Source organism: Vanessa atalanta, chromosome 29, assembly GCF_905147765.1.
Source record: "Vanessa atalanta chromosome 29, ilVanAtal1.2, whole genome shotgun sequence".
NCBI lineage: Eukaryota > Metazoa > Arthropoda > Insecta > Lepidoptera > Nymphalidae > Vanessa > Vanessa atalanta.
This window is the reverse complement of record NC_061899.1, coordinates 3802087-3824447: the sequence shown is the minus strand read 5'-3', so window position 1 is coordinate 3824447 and position 22361 is coordinate 3802087.

Here is a 22361-nt window from a genome sequence, read left to right as displayed (position 1 = left end):
AAAAAACCGAAAGTACTTTAAAAGTGAATTTATTTTAATTCACAAACTTATTTTACTAATATTAATACTAAATTAATTAGACTACTTCATGTGTTGAAGTTGTAACACAGAATGCCCGCAGAACCAATTATTTATATTATAATATTATTTATATTAGTACTTTTCTTAATTCTAAGAGACACAGAAATTATAAAGAAAGATCGGTGTGGTCCGTTGTTGGATGGCGTGGTGTTGCGCAAGGGTGTTGGTACCGGGCCGTCGTCGGTGGTTTCGGGGAACGCGATGTCCTAATGTATCTCCATAGGGTGGTCGCATACATAACATACAACACAATACAAATATTACTTACTAGTTGCCAACGGTTACACTCGCATTAAGGGATTGGTCGTCGGGTTTTATCTATAAAAGGAGCTTGTAAGATTTTTCACTCAAATAGATACCAATTTGGCGCGGTCCTGCTCATTTGTCTAGGTATTTAGCACTCTATCCTAATCAGCCACGAGAACATTTAGGGGACAAATTAACCCACCATTAATTCCCGTTCCATGCATTTGTAGCCAGGCGTGATTACCAAGCTTTCAATTTACATTACCAGACACTGCACTGACTCTCTTTTTAAAAAATAACAGTCTCAATACCCTATTTTAAGGCATTTAGCATTAGCATTAGCATTAGCAGCCTGTTAATTTTCCCACTGCTGGGCTAAAGGCCTCCTTTCCCTTTGAGGAGAAGGTTTGGAGCATATTCCACCACGCTGCTCCAATGCGGGTTGGTGGAATACACATGTGGCAGAATTTCGTTGAAATTAGACACATGCAGGTTTCCTCACGATGTTTTCCTTCACCGCCGAGCACGAGATGAATTATAAATACAAATTAAGCACATGAAAATTCAGTGGTGCTTGCCTGTGTTTGAACCCGAAATCATCGGTTAAGATGCACGCGTTCTAACCACTGGGCCATCTCGGAATTTAAGGAATTACTAATATTTCTATTTACCCCTCCAATAAGGGTTAAAGCATACTAGGAGTGGGGACGAACCCAATAGGGTATCTCACCTGCGACGTTTTACATCACTAGGCGGCCTACCTATAGCTCTATTCAAATCAAATCAAAATATACTTCATTCAAGTAGGCTTTTACAAGCACTTTTGAATCGTCATTTAATAGACTATTTAAAGTAAAGCTACCACCGGTTCGGAATGTAGATTCAACCGAGAAGAACCGGCAAGAAACTCAGTAGTTACTCTTTTCCAACATCTGACTGATATTGACAGATGAAACGAGATAAAAACAAATGAATAATGAATATATTGTTGTATAGCAACGCACATTATAGCTTAGCGTTAGCACGCTATGGAAAATAACCCTTAACCTCTCAGAATACAGAATATGTGACTTGACGTGTACAATTCGAGCTCTGAAAATATCAATCATTTTTAATATATTTAGTTCGGTTCGACTACTGTTTGTGACAGTTATTTTTAAATAACTGGTGGTAAGACCACCTGGGTACCACCGAAGGTGTAGCCGGGAGACGGTAGGTGCAGGCATCCGGTGATCTATTCAGAAGAATTGATACTTTAATTTATAGATTGACATAAGTTCTGTATCCTGCTGTAGCGCTTACAGCGTTTAATAAATAAACTATTTATCAATAAAATTTATATAAATCACTGGTATATATAACTAATATTATAAATGTGTGAGGTTGTCTGTTTGTTACTCAAAAGCCTTAAACGATTAAACAGTTTAGGAACCTTTATTTATTTTATATATTCACAGAGCCGGACCGTGAGTTTAGGGGGCCCTGCGCTAACACTACTTAGGGGCCCACGTAAGACATATCTGAACGTAGACTTGAATTAAATTAATTGAATGGGTTTGATTAATAAGGACTCGCAGCGCTGCAAATCATACGATCTGTTTAATTTAATAGACTTATGGATTCTTTCGCATTATCGTCTATTTTTGACTTTGACTTGACTTAGCTGGGGCGCCCTTGAAACACGGGGCCCTGGGCTGATGCCCAAAAAGCTATATGGTACATCCGGCCCTGTATTATGAATGCGAAAGTACATCCGTCTGTTGCTCTTTCGCGTTTAAACCACTGAACAGAAATTGGTAAAATTTGTCACGAAATAACCGTCAAACCCAAAAGAGAACATGAGCTTATCTATAACCTAGACAAAATCATAAATATACAGTTGTTAATTAACAAACGATTAGTCTTTATGTAACTCAGTTTTTTTATCAGTATTTTTTTCTTTCTTTCCTTATCACTGGTACACTCTTGACTTCGATAAAGAAGTGGATTTGTTTATTTAATTTATGAGTGTCCAACTATTCGTTGGAGACTGATAAATTTATTACTACATACATATTCTTAAAATTAAACAATATAAGTGTTACGAGGTGTGATAGCAGAGTTATCTATAAATACGTAAATCTTAGGTTTGTTTAACTTTATTCCCATATTCTATACCAGATAATCTACCGCCAATCAACAATTCATAGTATTGTTGAGTTCCGGTTTGAATAACCAGTGTACAAGAGACTTAACTAAGGTCTGTCTGTCTTGGTAGTATATTGGCTATGTACTCGTAAATGGTTAATGTAGCCGTCAGTAAAAAAAAAAACCATTTAAATAAAGATCGTAATGTCATCTAATCTGTTATATTTGTTGTCTCGATTGTTCTTCGTTGTTCGGATATGGAAAAGTTTTTTAATCTAGAATTAAAAAAAAAGAAAACATTTTTATAGTTTTAATTTCGTTTCTTTATTTAAAAAAAAAAACATAGCAATTAAAATATTAGGTCTAATTGATTCAAAGGGTTGACAATAAGTCATCATTATGCATAAGCAAATCAGAAATACTTTTATTTATTTATTTATTTGTACAAATCATACACTTTTAACAAAATATTTAATTAGTTACACAATTAATTACGGATTTTACAAAGTTGTTTGAAATGTAACAGGCGGCCTCATCGCCAAAGATCTCCAGGCAACCTGTGGTCAGGGAACAAATTGTAAAATATAAATAAATAAATATATTAAAGAAAATAAGATAAAAATAATTAATATGAACTAAAATTAAATTGGATGATATCACATTATACGTAAATACTAACAGATCAACTTCGTATAAAGCTTGTAAAACTCACAAAACTATGACAAAACGAACACGGAGACACGTATATAATTTTATATATGCATTCTTATAAAAGGACGAGTTGCCTTGCCACCGAACAACAATATCATAATTACGATCCTAAGTAAACACGCGTCCCTACGTATGTATGGCAGGAGTTCAACGGACAGTTCGCTTTAAAGCTGTTTAACCGACTTCGACAAAGATGAAGTAATTAATTCCCAACAACCTTTTCATTTTAAGAATCTAAATTGTCCGAAGAAAAGATGACGTGTACCTTCATTGAAGAACACTGTCATTTAGTGCACCTTAGTGCAAATATTCAAAATAAGTTCAGATAAATCCGGATAAGACTGGATATGACCGGTGAATACTGGTTTAAAAAAATTAGTATTTTTAAGCTCAGCTATAAAACGACACCATTTAGAAGTGGATCTAAATTCAGTAAAAAAACTGGCGTTTACATTGAATTTCAATAACATACAGAATCCTATCTTATCGCCTCCATTGAAGCTTAAAGCGCTTTTAGTTTTCGCTTAGAGAATCGAGAATTTATCATGGAAGTGCTGCAAGCGTTCATTAATTAAAATTATTTTTAAAATAGCAAAATATTCAAGTTTGCAATTAATAATACATATTTAAACCGTTAACGATATAGCATAAAAGCTTTTGTTCAACCGCAAGATAATTTGACTGCTAGATAATTTTAAAAATAATAATTATTATAGAACTAAATGTCCGGTATGCTGCTAAGTCAAACCACTCGTGTACAATGGGACGCAAATGAGGCGAGCCCGGTTAAAAAAACCCTTGGAAGTAAGCAAAGCGTCGTACACACATGTTGACTGTCACGAGATGTGTTTATTAGACGTACGATTCAAACCGCGTCTGTGATTGTGTTCGCTCGATATATTAAATCACGCTTGTCACGTAAAAAGTCGAAATTTAAAACGAGTGAAAAATCAAAAAAAATCTTTATTCAAGTAACCTACTTACGCCGTGGTAACTTTCAATTGAAACAACACTCAGCTAAAATATAATGCAATAACCTTTAAATGGTGTATGTTTTGTAAGTTGTCCTTAATAAAATAAAAAAAAAAACTACTGTAAGTTTAGTTTTAACAAATTATGATTTAAATCAAAATCAAAATATTCCTTATTCAAGTAGAATCATAAAAGGACTTTTGAATCGTCATGTAACAATGTCGAATTGGATTTAATTCTACCACCGGTTCGGAAAGTAGATTCTACCGAGAAGAACCGGCAAGAAACTCAAAAGATTCTCTTTTCCTCCATTATAATTACAGAGTATGTCAGTAAACAACAATTATTTTTTTATAATTGTTTAGAATATTAAGTCTACACTTTTTTTTTCTTTAATATAATCTTGTATTAAGTAATATTCCTTATTTTTCAATGTTATCTTATATGAGCTTTAAATTTTTTAATAAACAAAGTTAAAAATAGTTGTGGAATCGTATAGAAACGAATACCGTGCCTCAGGAGTGTAACTGCGGAGCGCATACATTTATATTCATAGTAATGTTATATTTACTTGGTGGTAGGGCTCAGTGCGAGTCCGTCTGTGTTGTTACCACCCACTCATAAGATATTCTACCGCCAAACAACAGTACTCCGTACTGTTGTGCTTCGGTTTGAAGGGTGAGCGAGTCAGTGTAACTATAGCCATAACGTTACCATCTTAACTCCCAAGGTTGGTGGAACATTGGCGATGAGAGGAATGGTTAATATTCCTTACAGCGCCATTGTCTGGGTGGTGTTTACCACAACTTCATCCTTTTAGAATGTTTCGAGAGATAAACGAACCTTAGATATACAGATGAGAATATATTTGAGCCGTTTTATGTACAATAAACAATTATTGATTTAATATATGTTTTAATCCTTGGGTATGTATAGCCCACTCATCAGATTTTCTTCGACCAAACAACAACTTTTTATTTTTGCGTTTCCGATTTGAATGATGATTGAATGAATGTATTACATAACTATAATCTAAAAATTGGGACTAGTTGTAGGTCCTAAGTTGATGATGGTGATGTTCGGCCGGATACAGTCACGGTGGCCAAGCTCATGGGAGACCAGCCAACTAAGCAGGACATATTAGAGTGCACTAGTGTGTTCAGACGCAGACCATCGGCTTCACGTGCTTTCCAAGGCATGGGAATGTATGCACTTCCAGACTTCGGAACTGTTACTGAGAATTTTTTTTTAAAAATCCAATATTTTTTTATCGGTTCGACCTGGGCATTGAACTTAGAACCTCGAGATCTGTGACCTTATGTCAAGGCATTAAACTAACGAGAACTAGTACATTACTGGTATTACTACCAGTATTTATGGCAAATTGCCTGCTATGCCACGACCACGTAAACATACGGACTGCCGAAGGTTTGGAGAATATTCCACCACGCTGCTCCAATGCGGGTTGGTGGAATACACATGTGGCAGAATTTCGTTGAAATTAGACACATGCAGGCATCCTCACGATGTTTTCCTTCACCGCCGAGCACGAGATGAATTATAAACACAAATTAAGCACATGAAAATTCAGTGGTGCCTGCTGGGTCTGAATCCGAAATCATCGGATAAGATGCACGCGTTCCAACCACTGGGCCAACTCGGCTATCCTCCTCAATCGTCTGAAACTGTACATCTATATTTTAAGCCTTGAACGTAGTGGTTGTACTTAAGCCACCTAAACATAACTTTTGAGCATTCTAAGCTATGACCAAGCTTTCAATGTACTTTAAGCACTTTATCTTCGCAAGCGGCGAATCATCGTTAAACATAAAATATTTACAAAAAGGGACTGAGGCATTTATCAAATTTTCTAATTCACAGACCGAAGACCGACGCCCAACAAAGCTCGTGTTGTTGTTCATCGGTACAAGGTTACGTTATATGGAACTTTGACGGTTCGATCAATAGAATTAAAACGTCAAAAGTATTTTATCAAAAGACATCTTTCCGAGTAATACAAATGGCGTCCGGGTCGACGGTAAATCTTTAAATTAGTCACAAATGCCCACAATACTTAAGGCTCTTGCTGTATATGGGAGGATATGTTTGTTTGCGATACTATAATATAAAGATAATTTGATTGCTATTCAAACATATTAATGGCATATTTCATGAAAAGTTAATTAACATTATAGTTTACCTTACAATTCTGGGAAAATAATTGTAATTATAATAACGTATATTTTAATTTACTTTAAAATACTATACAGTACTTAAGTAAATTTAAAGGTATGTCTGTCCTCAAAGAATTACTAATATTCCTATTATCTCTTCCAGTTAAGCGTAAACAATCGTTAAAAGTGGACATCACAATTGTCCAAGATTGAACCGACCCATTGAGCGTTGACGCGTTATAATTGAATTATTCAGATGTTTTCCTCCATTGAAATACTTTCTAAATAATTTACTTACATATAGAATTAATATCCAAACTTAAAAATAAAATCGTATCGCACGATGAAATTATAGCGAAGCTTCAGTTACGACATTAGTTTTATATTTTCGTAAAGAATGTTTCGCCACTATTGTGTTCTCAGGAAGTTGCAATTTTTTTCTACATCATTCTATAAATGAAGGGCATATGCTTACCGGGATCTGGAACAGGGTCCGATGACCGTGAAAATAAGGCCTGTGACATACAATGACTTAATGACTTGCTGAATTTTTTACCACCTATGTAAAATATAGTAAAGTCTTAAGAATTTCGTAGAATAATGTAGGTTTAGTGATGTACGTAGTACGTACCGCTGGTTTTTATGTGGGTAGTGTATAAGAGCGTACTAGGCGCCCTGGACACCGGCGAGTTCCACATTCATGAGGCGGGAACGGATGCAGATTTTATCCAGCGAAAAAAAAAAGGCTTAGTGATGTAGCTATCATAAGGCTAGTTCATTAGACTCCAAAGTTCAAACCTTGGGTTAAGTCACTAAGAATGTTATTTTAATTCTCAGTGGTAGCTCGGAGTCTGGAAATTTACAGATATTACACTCATGTTTCTCCGAAAGTACGTAGAATTATTGATCTTTACAGTCGATTTGAATTTGCCGTAACAATAATAATTATTAAATTTATTGACGTCGGTTTTCGACATTTTTCGAGTTAAATACGAAGTGATCATGAAAATTCAGTGGTGCCTGCCTGGGTTTGAACCCGAAATCATCGGTTAAGATGCACGCGTTCTAACCAAAGGGCCATCTCGGCTCTGTATATATATTATATATTATATTTTACTAATTATAAGGCTTTGTATGAGTTGTGTGTATATCGGAAGACTCTTTAATAATAAGTAACTAAGTTAGTAAATAAGACGAATAACTTTGAAGCGTCAAATGAAACTATTTGTAATATAGTTTAAGGAATAAGTTGTACTTTGAAACTGACATTACAAATCTGTGGCGGATTTTCCGTTTTCAAAGGATATGACGCCAAGCGTGTGATGCCAACTCCCCCTCTACCAAACACACGTACCATTGATCGATCTTAAACTTATACTAGCATAATAATAACGTATATAATATAACCTCTTTAAATTAAACTGGTCTTTTTACTCAATATTCGAATGAAGACATTCATTTATCACGACAACTTGATTTTTTGGTAACCGTACAATTCACTTGGTAACTCAAGCCCGTCTTGGTAGGTTCGGGTTGTACCTTAACAGATATTCTACCGCTAAAACGCAGTACTCAGTATAATTGTGTGCCGGTTTGAATGGTGAGTGAGCCAGTATATCTACAGGTACAACTTACAAGGGATATAACATCTTATTTGAAAGGGTTGGTTGAACGTTGATGATGTATGGAATGGTTATTATTTTTTACAGTGCTATTGTCTTGGACAATGTTGACCACATACCATTAGGTGGCACATTTGCTCGCCCGCTACCTAAATTATAAAAAAAAATATAAAATATTTACATATACAAATATTTTCTTATCGCCTAATACATCAATACCTTGAAGCGATAAAAATTAAAAAAAAAAAGCGCGCGATCGCCTGTCACAGAGGCTTAAGTTTAATTTTTGGCGCGAATTTTGGGTGCTTCGTCCCAACATATATTTCTGTTGTAATTTATTTGTAGTTTTTGCTATAATTCATTTAAAGTAATTGTTAATTGTTATTATAAAGTCAGAAAGTATTTAGTGTATTATTTTTTTAAAGTTATCTCACTTCTGATCGAGATCTGAAACATTCGTCCAAATGATGCGAAATTTAGTATAGTTACCCCTTTCGTGACTAAGGACAAGTTTTTTTAGAAATTTCAACGTTAAGTAAGGAAAATGGGGGGTGACTAATCTATATTAATAATTTCATGCAGGTCTACGACCCGATCGAAACCTATCAACAATTACAGATCGTTAAAAAATTATGATTGCTTTAATCGACAACATTTATCCGCAAAATTCGTGTAATCGAGATATTTTCATATCAAAACAAAAAAATTCAATGACATGACAGTTCAACTGGCGGCCATGTTTGACGTTTACGGGTGCGTTCGGAATCTGTGTAGTAAATAATACTTTCGTGCAGTACCCCTGCACGAAAGGTACTCGGTACTGGTAGACTCGATGGAAACCTATCCACAATTAAATATAGAACAACGTTTATGAAAAAGTAATATTTTATATGAAAAGTAAAGGGTAAACCCTATTTGTTTAGTTTTATATATTTTACCCGAGCGAAGCTGAGTTTCAATCTTTTTTACATTACATTAGCAACCGGTAAATTTCCCACTGCCGGGCAAAGGCCTCCTCTCCCTTTGAGGAGAAGGTTTGGAGTACCATGCTGTTCCAATGCGGGTTGGTAGGATACACATGTGGCAGAATTTCGTTGAAACTAGACACATGCAGGTTTCCTCACGATGTTTTCCTTCATCGCCGAGCACGAGATGAATTATAAAAACAAATTAAGCACATGAAAATTAAATTAAAAAAAAATCATAGTTCGGCTCGGCTCATTTCTCGAGTTTCCATCTAGTTTGAATATTAGTACGAAGTATGTACAGAAAGGAGAACGTCCGCCTTTTATGTTATAATACCTACGTACCTTTCTTAACACGCAGTAAGTAATAAATTAAAAATGTTCAAAACTTGCAACAAAAGGCTTTGAACCCGCATCCTATAAGCACAAGGTGTTACACCGCTATGTGTTTACGAGAACGACAATAAATCTTTATAATGATGGATTTGTTAGTTTGGATAAAAAAAAAACAACAAAGAAAATTCGTTCATTCATTCTTACGGTGAAGAATTTAATCCCATTGACATTCTGAACAATAAAATCGGCGTATATTTAAAATCACAGATACTAAATATTATAGTTTTTTTTTTTTTTTACTAATATAGATTTTCACATGGCAAAAAAATTTAAATTGAATTCGAATTGTAAAGATTTATAAAATTAAGAAACAGATAATAAAAATGGTGATACCAGGGTTCGAAAAAATCAGATTTTTTTATATATATCCGATGTATATCTGATATATATCCGATATATATCTGATTCCTTTCAGTATCCATTTGCCGAATGTATGTATGTATCTTTTATTATATTGGCCAATAGACTGTGCCCTATTTGCACACATACCTGTGCTCTGTAACATCCCCTGGGTAACTGTCTCTTGGCCATTGTGATTAGAAACGGTCAGCAGGGTGGTCATCAATATTCCAATTGATAGAAATAATGAAAGTAAAAAATATTGCCAATCATTATGAAGATTTTTCACGCTATCGTCCTTTTTAGGGTTCCGTAGCCATATGGCAAATGGCTGTCTGTCTGTCTGTCCGTCCGTATGTCACAGCCACTTTTTTTCGAAACTATAAGAACTATACTCTTGAAACTTGGTAAGTAGATGTATTCTGTGACCCGCATTAAAATTTTCACACAAAAATAGAAAAAAACAATAAATTTTAGAGTTCTCTATACTTAGAACTGAAACTCGAAATTTTTTTTTTCATCGAATCCATATGTGGCTATCTATGAATAGGTCTTCAAAAATGATAAAGATTTTTTAATATATTTTTTTTCGAAACTGAATAGTTTACGTTAGAGTCCAAAGTGGTAAAATGTGCCCCCCCCCCCCCCCCCCAAGTGGTGAAATGTGCCCCCCCCCCAAAGTGGTGAAATGTGCCCCCAATGATAAAACTAAAAAAAAAAATATGATATACATTACCATGCAAACTTCCACCCAAAATTGGTTTGAACGAGATCTAGTAAGTAGTTCTTAATACGTCATAAATCGAAAACCGCAATTTACCTTTCATTCAATCAACTCAAATACAAAAAAAAAACATTTAATTTCATAAACATAAGCCTTGTTACTTGCTGCTACGGAACTCTTCATGGGCGAGTCCGATTTGCACTTGGCCGCTTTTTTTGTTAATATTATTAACAAACTCCCCCCCTCTTCGCTTTACATTCGAAGTGCGTAATATATATATTGCGTTTATATATTGTATTACAAAATATATAAACATAAGTTTTTTTAACTGTTCGCTCTGTGGTCGATATTTGAACGTCATCATGACGAAAACTGTGAAACGTCTGTGATATAGACTAAAATAATTATAAAATATATACATAGGTATGTATCCATTATACAAAATGGCGTGTCACTGTAAGTCGGTTGTCATTTCATGAGTGACATATGAAATTAATTCTTACAGCTCTGCTGAAGTGTTTTGTCTATATTGAGGGTCTATCCTAATTACCGTATAGATCTGTTCACTTACGCGCCGTCACGCCTTATCATTCTAATTTATCCTTTTTGTGACGTTGTTATTTTTATATTAGTCATCTCCCACACTAAACACTTGAAACAGAATCTATACACGAGTGTACTTCTCATCTTCATCAGCAACGACTCATCTTCTCCTTTTCCCTGCCCGTGTCCCAATTTATTTGAATTCTCCTCTATTATTAGTCATCTGACCGTTCATATCCATCTATCTCACATCCCTCATACACTTCATCCGTGTCTTCTTAGGTCGTCCTCTTCCCCTTCCTCCCTCTACGATCATCACTCTTATAGGTACCTAATCTCATGTATATAACTCATAAACAGTAATGCTTGTATCTAAAATATATCCGGATTACCTTGAAGCTTCGTACATAAGTGGAGGAATTCATGAAGAAATTTAGTAAAGATAGGCAGGCTGGCAAATACCACCTGATGTTAAGAAATATTAAATAACCTTTGCCTACGTCTCTTGTGTCTGTAGTTACCACCCGATAAACCTTCACAGGGACGCAATATTGTAGGTATTACTGTTTGGTGGTAGAATACGTTTATACTATACACTTTGTTACAACTCGCCTCAGGGAAGGATTTAAGTGAGGAACCGGGGCCCCCACCATAGATATTCCGACGAACAATTTTAACGTAATATATATTTAGATATCTACAGTCAAATTATAAAAATATTACTAGATACCGCTTTCAAAGTTACCGATACAAAAATTATTATTGACAAAAATCTGACTGACAGAAATGAAAATGTTCGAATTTATTTGTAATATATTATTAAGAAGCCTAAAATCAAATGTGCCACCAGGACCTCCACTCCTTTGCGGCCACAGGGCCTCCAGACCTTTAAATCCGTTGCTGATTCATCAAAAAAAAAAAAAAAACACTGGTAGAGAGCTACATTATCTCTGAGTTCTACAGGGTGTAATATTTATATCATATACTTTCTTTATTAATAAACTAGCGACCCGTCCGGTTCCGCACTGGTGCTTTACTGATACTAAATATACTACAGAATGTCATCGTATACAAAGTTCATAGCTTTTTGTCATTAGACAATACAAACCGCTATTTCCCTGCGTTTTAAATCTGTAATATCTTCGAAAATATTCATTTAAATTACACGCTGTAAAGGGCCAAATTGATTTATTTTAAATGCACAATGTACTTAGTTGCATAAGGCTTAATGCTGTATTGCTTAAAATCGCTGTGAAAATAAGCCTTTATTTATAAAAAAAAACGTAAAAAGTAAAGAATAAAAAATGGTTATTGTGTGGGTTATCACTAAGAGATAGACATATATCATCGTGGACTTTTCTGAAGACCTTTTTAAGGTGTACAATACTGTAGTACATTATTTGTGTCTATCTCGTACGTCTCAGCCAACGTTTGCAATGTTTAAACAAAAAACAAGTGTTTGTTTACGACATCACTTTAGAAACCTCTAAAATGATCAGTGTTTCTCAACTATATTGTGCATGTATTATACATATAAACCTTCCTCTTGAATCAATCTATCTATTAAGAAAATCCGAATCAAAATCCGTTGTGTAATTTTAAAGATCTAAGCATACACAGGGACAGACAGCGGTAAGCGACTTTGTTTTATACTATGTAATGATTATCCGTGTGGAGCTGGGGCGTGTTGCTAGTGGTCATAAGTAAAAACTCCTTGAACCAGAAATAATATTAATCTTTTTAAAAGTATACGTAGCAAACGTATTGTTTAAATACACCTCAGAAACGTTTAGTTAAAGCGAAACCATACTGTTGTAACCTTTTATTTTCATTCGGTTTTATTGTTGAACACAATACCAAAGACGTGGTTTTAGTCATGGGGGCTAGTGATGTGATGTCTATCGATAAAATGCAATATTGATTTTTACAAAATTAATTTATTGAAGTGGTAACTGTTTATGGGAGGATATATCGCTTCGTTACGTAACGCGTCATGGCACAACTCAGGCTTCAAATTTCAATTTCAATAGTTCAACTTAGATTCGTTTAAGTTATCACAGCTGTCGGACGTCACGAAACGCACACGTTTTTTGTTTATATTTTAGTATGCTTATAAGATATGTCGGCGGAAAATCACATATTAAAGAAAACCACGTGCCCGAAAATAATTATTTTAATTATTTTAATAATTGAAAACTGTTTGATTATTAAATTAATAATATTTAGTGTATTTTAAGATGTTAAATTAGTCTGAAATATTTTACCGTCCATAAATAGTTGTTATATTGAGTGAATAGTGCCCCCACCTAATTTTGTTATAAAAGGCCGAACGCCTGCCGGTATCGGGAGGCTTGTTCGAGCCGTCGGAGCGATCGGACCTTCTCAGTTTGGAATAAATCAGAGAAGAATATTTCCTGAGTTTATTTCACACCTTCGAGGATGGATAGAAATCCAAACACTGACATTCGTGACGTCAGCAATGCTGACGTCATGTTTTTTTAAAACAAGCCGGGACATCTTCTCCGTCAGATAATAACTGTTATATACACTATTTAACTATACTAAATATATATCTACTGTTATATATTGTGAACTAACGAAAGTGTATACGTTTTATTGTATGTTGAATCTCCGTTGACTTTCGAGGGTTTACAATCTCGCGCGATAGATTATAATTGAAGGATATTTTTAAGGTTATTACATTTATTTATAAAATTCTTGATAGAGGGACATAACATTTTAGTTCTTAAGGTAACGCATTCGCAATTTAAGGGATAGTTGATATTTTAATGTGCCATTGTCTATTGGGCGGTGCTGACCTCGTACCATCAAGTGGCAACTTTGATAGCACACATTTAGAAATAAAAAATACGATTTTATTTACCTATAATTATAAAAATTATATGCATTTAAATGGCTTATGTTTTATATTACATTAAATTAAATATCATTTTTGTTTTTTATTCATAATATAAAAATCGATATTTTTTCAATAAATTTCTCAACGGCACAACACTATCGTTATTTTAATGGGCTCATTTAATTTTCCTTTCTGTGACGAAATGGCTCTAGGAAATTCAGTTAAATTTTTCAACCTTTAAATATTATTAATATTAATTTTTATTTTTTAACTTTAATATATAAACTTTTTACTTAGAATTTATTGAACAATTCTTAATCAGGTCGTGAGTTCAATTCCGGAAAGAAATCTCATTTTTCAAATACTTTACTCCGTAAATCCTTGTTTTAAAAACTTCCTGTGTCCATCGCGGTCGTACAAATCATTGATAAAATTCCTCAAAAGCTTCACGTGTCACGTGACGCCATTAAACGTTAAGAAACTGTTTGTATCTGGTACCATCTACCTGTTTCTTAGTACGGGTAGGTTCAAGGTTTATATGGTCTATATTGTATTGAAGAACACATATCAAAATATGAATTGTTACCTACATTTTTTTATGGCATTGGTTGGCGGACGAGCATATGGGCCACTTGATGGTAAGTGGTCACCACCGTCCATAGAGAAAGGTGCTGTAAAAAATATTAACCATTCCGTACGTCACCTATGCGCCACTAACCTTGGGAACTAAGATGTTATGTCCCTTGTGCCTGTGATTACACTGGCTCACGCACCCTTCGAACCGGAACACAACAATATAGAGTACTGTTATTTGGCGGTAGAATATCTGATGAGTGGGTTGTACCTACCCAGATATACCATACCATAATTTTTAATCACGTGATGTTAAGTATATCACACACACAAACATTTTCATATGTATGTGTATTTGTAATGTAAATTCATTTATTTTTCATTTGCACACCCACATACTTCCTTCCCTGAAATTTCTAAGGTTAAAGCTACTTTTTTATGTCATATAGGTAGGCGTATTTTTAAATGGGCTACCTGATGCTAAGTGGCCATTGCCCACAGCCATTGGTACTGTTAAAAACATAAATCATTCCTCATATCAGCAATGCACCTTGGGCCTGTAATTACCCTGTCTCACTCACTCTTCAAACCGAAACACAACACTAAGTATTGTTGTTTGGCGTTAAAATATAAGATGACAGGCAGACTGCCTCACCAACAACTGATATAATAATGGTCGATATTCGACCATAATCATTGTTGAAATTTAAGACATTTTGTTTCCAAAGTGTTTGCTCTCGAAAGCGCTATAGATTGGTAACAGCTGTAAAACAAAATACAAAAAAAAAAAAAGGACAAACAAAGTAAAGGATACTGTTTTGACATGATCTACTTTGACAAATTCCTGGTTTTTAATTTTCGGCTGAAAAAGTTTAAATGATCTATTGTAATATGCATGTACTATACATATAAACCTTATCCTTGAATTACTCTGTTTATTGATGGATATGTATATGTTACTGTAAATGTTCGAACTATGGTAAATCCTAAGATTTTCCAGTAAAACCTAAGATTTACCAATTCTTAATGGTATATGTCCAAAAAGGTTGGCCATTCGAACTTTTGCCACCATTCACTTAGTAAATGTTAGGATTAACATTTAAGGCGCAGTAAACGTTGAAAAAAATCATGTCATAACGTGTTATAAAGTAATATCCGAAATGAAAATAATTTAAATAAGTTAGGTTAGATTAATTATTTAATTACTATCCTTTGATACCAAAGGTTATGACTAATAGTTAATTGAAATAAGTGATTAAGAATTACTCATTGTTACCAGCTAACAGCGGTAAAGCCTAGCATATACTGAATTCGAATGGTAAAAGCCCGAAAAAATCGTCCCATCTTCAGAAATACTTACATTTACCAACTCATGTCAGTAAACCCTAAGACTTACTCTTAAATCTTCAGATTTACCGTAATTCAAGCCTTTACAGTAACATATATATTTATAGTAATATGTTTAATATATATACGGAAAATTGAGATGAGAATGTTGATTTAGCAAGTGTTATTACCTTATAAGCCTGTAGATCGCATTGTCCTAGTATAAAACCGAGAATCGGATCAATAAACGACATTTCCAAGCAGCACGGAGCAGTTCGTTCCCGAAATGTGGTCGTCAACCATAAAAATAAGGGAATAGAAGATCAAACTCAGGTTTTGCACATATTATTCGCGTTGCATTCTATAATATCCCTCTGTTACAGTCTCCGTTGAGAACAGGGGTTACCATAAATAAGTCATCATGTCACGCTTGCGAATAAATCTGAACCCTGGTCTCTTCCCAAGTCGTAACGTTGACAAAACTAAATCACATATCCTTAAACTTTGATCAGATAATCGGTAGATTATTCAAATGTCTACAGAAAACTTCTCAACGCTATTACGATCTTAATTTTGAGGTTATTTTTCTATTAAAAGGTAGGTATACAGTATATGGGCCACCTGATGGTGAGGGCCCATAAACTCCGGCACTAGAAGAATGATTAACAATGCGCAACCTCTACCTTTTACTTTAAATTCTCTTTGACGTGTTTTGGAAATAGATTTTTACCGGATATTTTTTTCTGGTACTTACATAATAAGGTGTCAAATAAATAAATACTAAGTATTTTTGTTTGGATATAGAATATATAATGGGTGGTACCTACCCAAGTTGGTTTGCAGTTAGTCCGAATACCATTAAGTCCTTATAATTTCACACAAACCTATAATCTATTCCAACCATAAGAGGAGAAAAGCCCAATAAACAACATTTGACAGCAAATAGAAGCGATATCATTGGTCGAGAGCTTGACTAACCTATGATATTTACTATGGATATGCGAAAAAATAGCGTTTTGTACGTCGACGAAACTGTTATCGGAATTTTGGATGTAAAATTAAAGTGAAAATAAGTAGTTGTGATAGTGTTATTTTATAAATAAAGATATAATAAACATAAACTCTTAGTAGTGCACAGTATTAGTTAGTGAGTTATTAGCAAATAGCATGAAATACGTATCTAAATGTAAGGTTTGTTTATCTTTTTTCCTACTTCCATTGGAATAGGCATATAGCCTATACCAATGTGTGTATTTTCCTTTTAAAATTATTCTTAATAAATCGATCGTTTGCCGTCGAATAGCGCCATCTAGCGGCTCCCCGTTACTAATACTAATAGTTTCTGTGACGCCGAAAATTAAAACGTTTGATATTAAATGTCGTTTGTTAATTTACTTCGAAGAAAGAGCGAGGTTTGCAAAAAATACGTCCTGCCGGTTCGCACAGCCAATGGGCTGGAGGGCTCAGAAAAACTGAGTAATTAAGAATTCGGGAAACAAAATGGCTGACCCGAGAATACATACGAGCGAACAGGACAGTTTTGAGGAACGAGTTTTTTAAAGCAATTTTTTTACGAAGTATTTGTGAATTTTAATTAGAACAAGTAATGTATCATTGTTAATAATTAAAAGGTTGCTATTTTTTGTCATCGTTTCAAGTCATATTTAATAGGGTAGGGTAGTATTTGTTTTGTGAAAGCTTGCCTGGGTAGGAAGCACTCATCACTGTCTACCACCTAGAATAAATACTATTAGTCACGTTGTGTTCAGGGTTGATTTCAAAAGATGCATTTAATGTTATCATGTTTCATGTAAATAAATATTATTATCTTTAAATAATCTTCCCAAGTGACAGTACAAAAATTGATGAAAACCTTCTTGAAAAATAGTCTTTAAACAAAGAGAACTACTTCCTACGTACAACCTTTTTAAGTTAATAAATAAATATGATCATATAAGAAATAAGGTTACGTCATACATATAAAAAATAACATTTAAGAAACAAAATCACAAACGTCCGTATAACTCCGAAGCGCGTATTCTCAAAATAAATTAATATGTACGCTTGCCTCCTGGTTTTTGCTGCATTTCGCGGGGCAAGGCGTACAAGGTCTGAGGTACTGTTGCCTAAACGAATGTGACAGTTGCTGTTTGGATTTTGATTTAATTTGCTTGCATGCTGAGACACCAATTGGTCGGAACGATATTTATAACCGACGATACGATTAAGCTGACGACCTCCGTGGTCGAGTAGTGTGTACACCGGTTTTCATGGGTACGCCACTCCGAGGTCCCGGGTTCGATTCCCGGCCGAGTCGATGTAGAAAAAGTTCATTAGTTTTCTATGTTGGCTTGGGTCTGGGTGTTTGTGGTACCGTCGTTACTTCTGATTTCCATAACACAAGTGCTTTAGCTACTTACGTTGGGATCAGAGTAATGTATGTGATGTTGTCCAATATTTATTATTTATTATTATAAAAAAAAAGTTCAGAAATATTAAATATAAATGGTATTTATTGACTTCTAGGCAGAATATATATAAAAAAAATGGTTGTTCACTGACACACTCTGTAGTTAAAATGGTGGAAAAGAGTAACTTCTGAGTTTCTAAGTAGAATCTACTTTCCGAACCGGTGGTACATTTAAATATATTTCAACAGTGTAACATGACAATTCAAAAGTGCTTTTATGAGCCTACTTGAATAAGGAATATTTAGATTTTTATTTGATTTTGATTTCAATAATAAATTGTTAAAACTAAACTTACAAGAGTTTATATGAGTATATAGTAAAAAAGGAAGACGTCATACTGTTAAATTTATAAGCGAAGAGATTTTTTCTTTGTTTTCAAACGGTATTTTTTTTAAATATAATAAGTAGGTAGATCAGCAAATGGGCCACCAGGTGTTAAATGGTAACCACCGCCCATAGACATTCATCATCATATTAAATGCAGGCCACTGTGGTCTCTGGCAATTCGCATCCAGCTCCTGCCTGCGTCTTGCGCAAATCGTCACTCCACCGTGCCTCAGGACGTTTTTTTTAATTTACGACATTGGCGCTGTCTAAAAAAAAAACAAAAATAAAATCTACTAAACATAACAGTACTCTTCTATCAGAATATGCGTCGCGTTTTGAGTTTATAATACCTCGCAGAAAGAGCAGAAAGAGACTGCCGACGGTTTTGCTTGTGTCTTTATTTAATCAAAATCAAACTATACTTTATTCAAGTAGGCTTTTACAAGCACTTTTGAATCGTCATATAACAAACTATTAAGTAAAGCTACCACCGGTTCGGAATGTAGATTCTACCGAGAAGATCCGGCAAGCATCTCAGTGGTTACTTTTTTTCAACATTTTTAAAATACAAAGTCAAGTTAAAAACAATTATATATGTATGTAATATATCCTGTCTGGAAGTCAATAAGCATTAACTCCACGCTTTTTTATCATCTGTATAATCTTGTAGTGAATAATATGCCTTCTTTACCAATGTATTTTTTACAAATGATTTGAATTTATGAAACGGTAAACTTAAAAATGTCTCAATCAATCAATCAAAAGCCAATCGTTGTCCACTGCTGAACATAGGCCTCTCCCAAGGTGCGCCAAAGCTCCCGGTCCTCCGCCTTCCGCATCCAGTCGGTCCCCGCCACCTTCATGAGGTCATCGGTCCACCTGGCTGGAGGGCGCCCTACAAATGTCTGCAGCATTTTATTGTAGAAATGGATACCTTGCCCCAAGAAGGCTTAGTTGTCATTGTGTTAGGCAATAAAAGTAGCCTATGTCCTTCCTTGAAGATCAAGTTTGCTTCATAGCCAAAATCGTTAAATTCGGTTCATTGGTTTGGCAGTGAAAGAGCAACAGACAAACAGACAGACAGACAGAGTTAAAAACAAAAGTAAAATACGTGTAACAGTAGCTCAGAGGGTGTTTAGGTAGAGATTTCTCCCTCTCTCGTCCAAGGGCGGATTTACGGGGCACCTACACAAAAACTATAATTCTATAACTATAAACCTTTTTTTCACACAAATCAATTTGTAAACGAATTTAATACCTTTAAATTAATAACATAGTTTTGAACTATATACTGAGATATATGAAATTATGTTCAGAATATTGTAGTATATGTATTATTTCCTAGAATTAATGGACTGCACTTGGCATAGTTGTTTTTAATGATATAGGTGGCAAACGAGCAGGAGGTTCGGCTGATGGAAAGTGACTACCACCACCTATATCTGCAACACCGGGGCGCTTTACCGGCCTTTAAGAAATGTGTAGGCTCTTTTCTTGAGGGTTCCCAAGTGGCCTCGGTTCACGGTCGCGCAGAGTGGTTGCGCGAGGCAGTAAAATGCTTTAAGATCGGGCTGTTGTGGATGTTTAGAGAAAATGATATGAAGCATGTTACTTGTGTTAACGGGCCGATCTTGCAGTGGAATTATCGACACATCCGCGCCGTATGACAAAATTTGTGATTTTTCAGGAGAGCGATTTTAACTTTCATCTTTGCATTGCTCAGCCACCAAATACAGGGATAGTGGGATTAGTGGGATTTATGATGGGACACAGCGCTGATTGTAGGTTAGAGTATAATAAGGCATTTTCATTAAATTAAAAACTCATATTTTAGTAAAAATGTGTAAAAAATAAAAACTGACTGTTGGTAGTCGATATATTAGTACAGTGATTATATATTTAATTTGAGAATAAAAGTATCTGTCTCAGTTGAATATATGTTTCCAACCGGTAGCTTAAGACTAAATGTAATGTTCAACAGTAAGACAAGACGATCAAAAAGATCTTACTTTGTGTCACCTAATGGTAAGCTCACCACCACCCATATATATATAGCTGCTATAAGAGATATTAACCATTCCTTATATCACTAATGCGCCATCTTGGAAACTAAGATGTTATCTCCCTTGTGCCTGTACTTACACAGACTCATTCACCCTTCAAACCGGAACACAATAAAGTCAAAGTCAAAAATCTTTATTCAATATAGAAGTGTTTACACTTGCTTATTGATAGTCAAAAATCTACCACCGGTTCGGAATTAAACACCTCGGACCTGAGAAGAACCGGTGAAAGCGGGATATTTCTTTTTTGTTTTTTTTTTTACTATATAATACTATATATATTATAATACTAAATATTACTGTTTTGCGTTAGAATATCTGATAACCTAACCTAACCTAACCAGAGGGGCTTGTACAAAGCCCTACCACCAAGTAAAAGACTTAGCAGAACCTACTCAAATAAATAATATTTTGTAAAAACGTACGACAAATCGTACAGTATAAAAACCCGATACGTTTTTAGCTCACAAACGCTTATAACGTGAAAGTAATTATTTTAGCAGCATTAAATGAGCTAATTATAGTAAATAAACCTGCGGCAAGAAATTAAATAGGCTTTTAACAGCTTAAGTACTGATTACGCCCTGTAAGTAGCCGTGGCACCATATTAGGAATGACTTACACAAAATTTTGTTGTAATGCGTTTAAAATTTACCCATTTAACATATTTTTAATAGGATTCCTTGATGTAAAAATACTTTAACGAAATTCGTTGGTGACTGTGTGATACAAGAATGCGGTACTTTTTGCCACGAGAAATCATTTCGATACTTGAAGTCCTAAGACTCCATTGAACCCGATGACAGTATACCACTATTCTATTCTGCCTTGAGCTTGACTGATTTCGTACCAGTCATAACCAATAGTCATTACTGCTGTATAATTATCACTATTGAGTTATTTATCTTGTTAAGTTACTATTTAGACAATACACTGATTACTACAGAGACCCCACATAGACTACTCTAATATATGTAGCCTACTGGCACACTGTCAAATATAATATCCATAACACTCATAGACAATGAGATACAGACATAGACAAAACTATTTATCATAAATAAATATCACGATAATCTTAACAATTCCAGAATAATTCGTCTCCAGATATATTTAATCTGGATAACCGCTTAAAAAGTTCTTGATGAAATCTTGTAATAACTAATTTTTTTGGGATACTAAACCAGATATTACCAATATTACGGAGGTCAAGGAAGTATTTGAGTCCCTCTTCCACTATGGATTGTGACTTGTGACAATACTTCCGATACAGAGGTTACAAGGGTTCGAACGACGTTGTTCTTCGCCAAGGGCAAGATGAACACATCTTTCGTTTTCATTTAGTTGTGGTCGGTGCAGTGTGGGTAGGTACCACCCACTCATCAGATATTCCACCGCCAAACAGCAGTACTCGGTACTGTTGTGTTCCGGTTTGAAGGATAAGTGAGCCAGCGTAATCACAGGCACAATGGACATAACATCTTAGTACCCAAGGTTGGTGGTGCATTGGCGATGTGAGAAGTGGTTAATATTTCTTATAGCGTCATTGGTTATGGGCGGTGGTGACCACTTACCATCAGGTGGCCCATTTGCGCGTCCGCCAATCTATACCATAAAAAAAAAACTCCAACTTAAGCCACTAAGAAATAACGTTGTAGTTGCTAAGGTTTACGCATTGGCGATGTAAGGAACGGTTAATATTTTTTACGTCGACAATGTCTATAGGCTGTAGTAACCACTTACCAATAAATGGCTAGTTTAAAAGTTTGCCTACCTATAACCTATGCTATAAAAAGTCCTATCAAGTAAGCTTGACTTTATGAATGTGAATTGTACCAGCC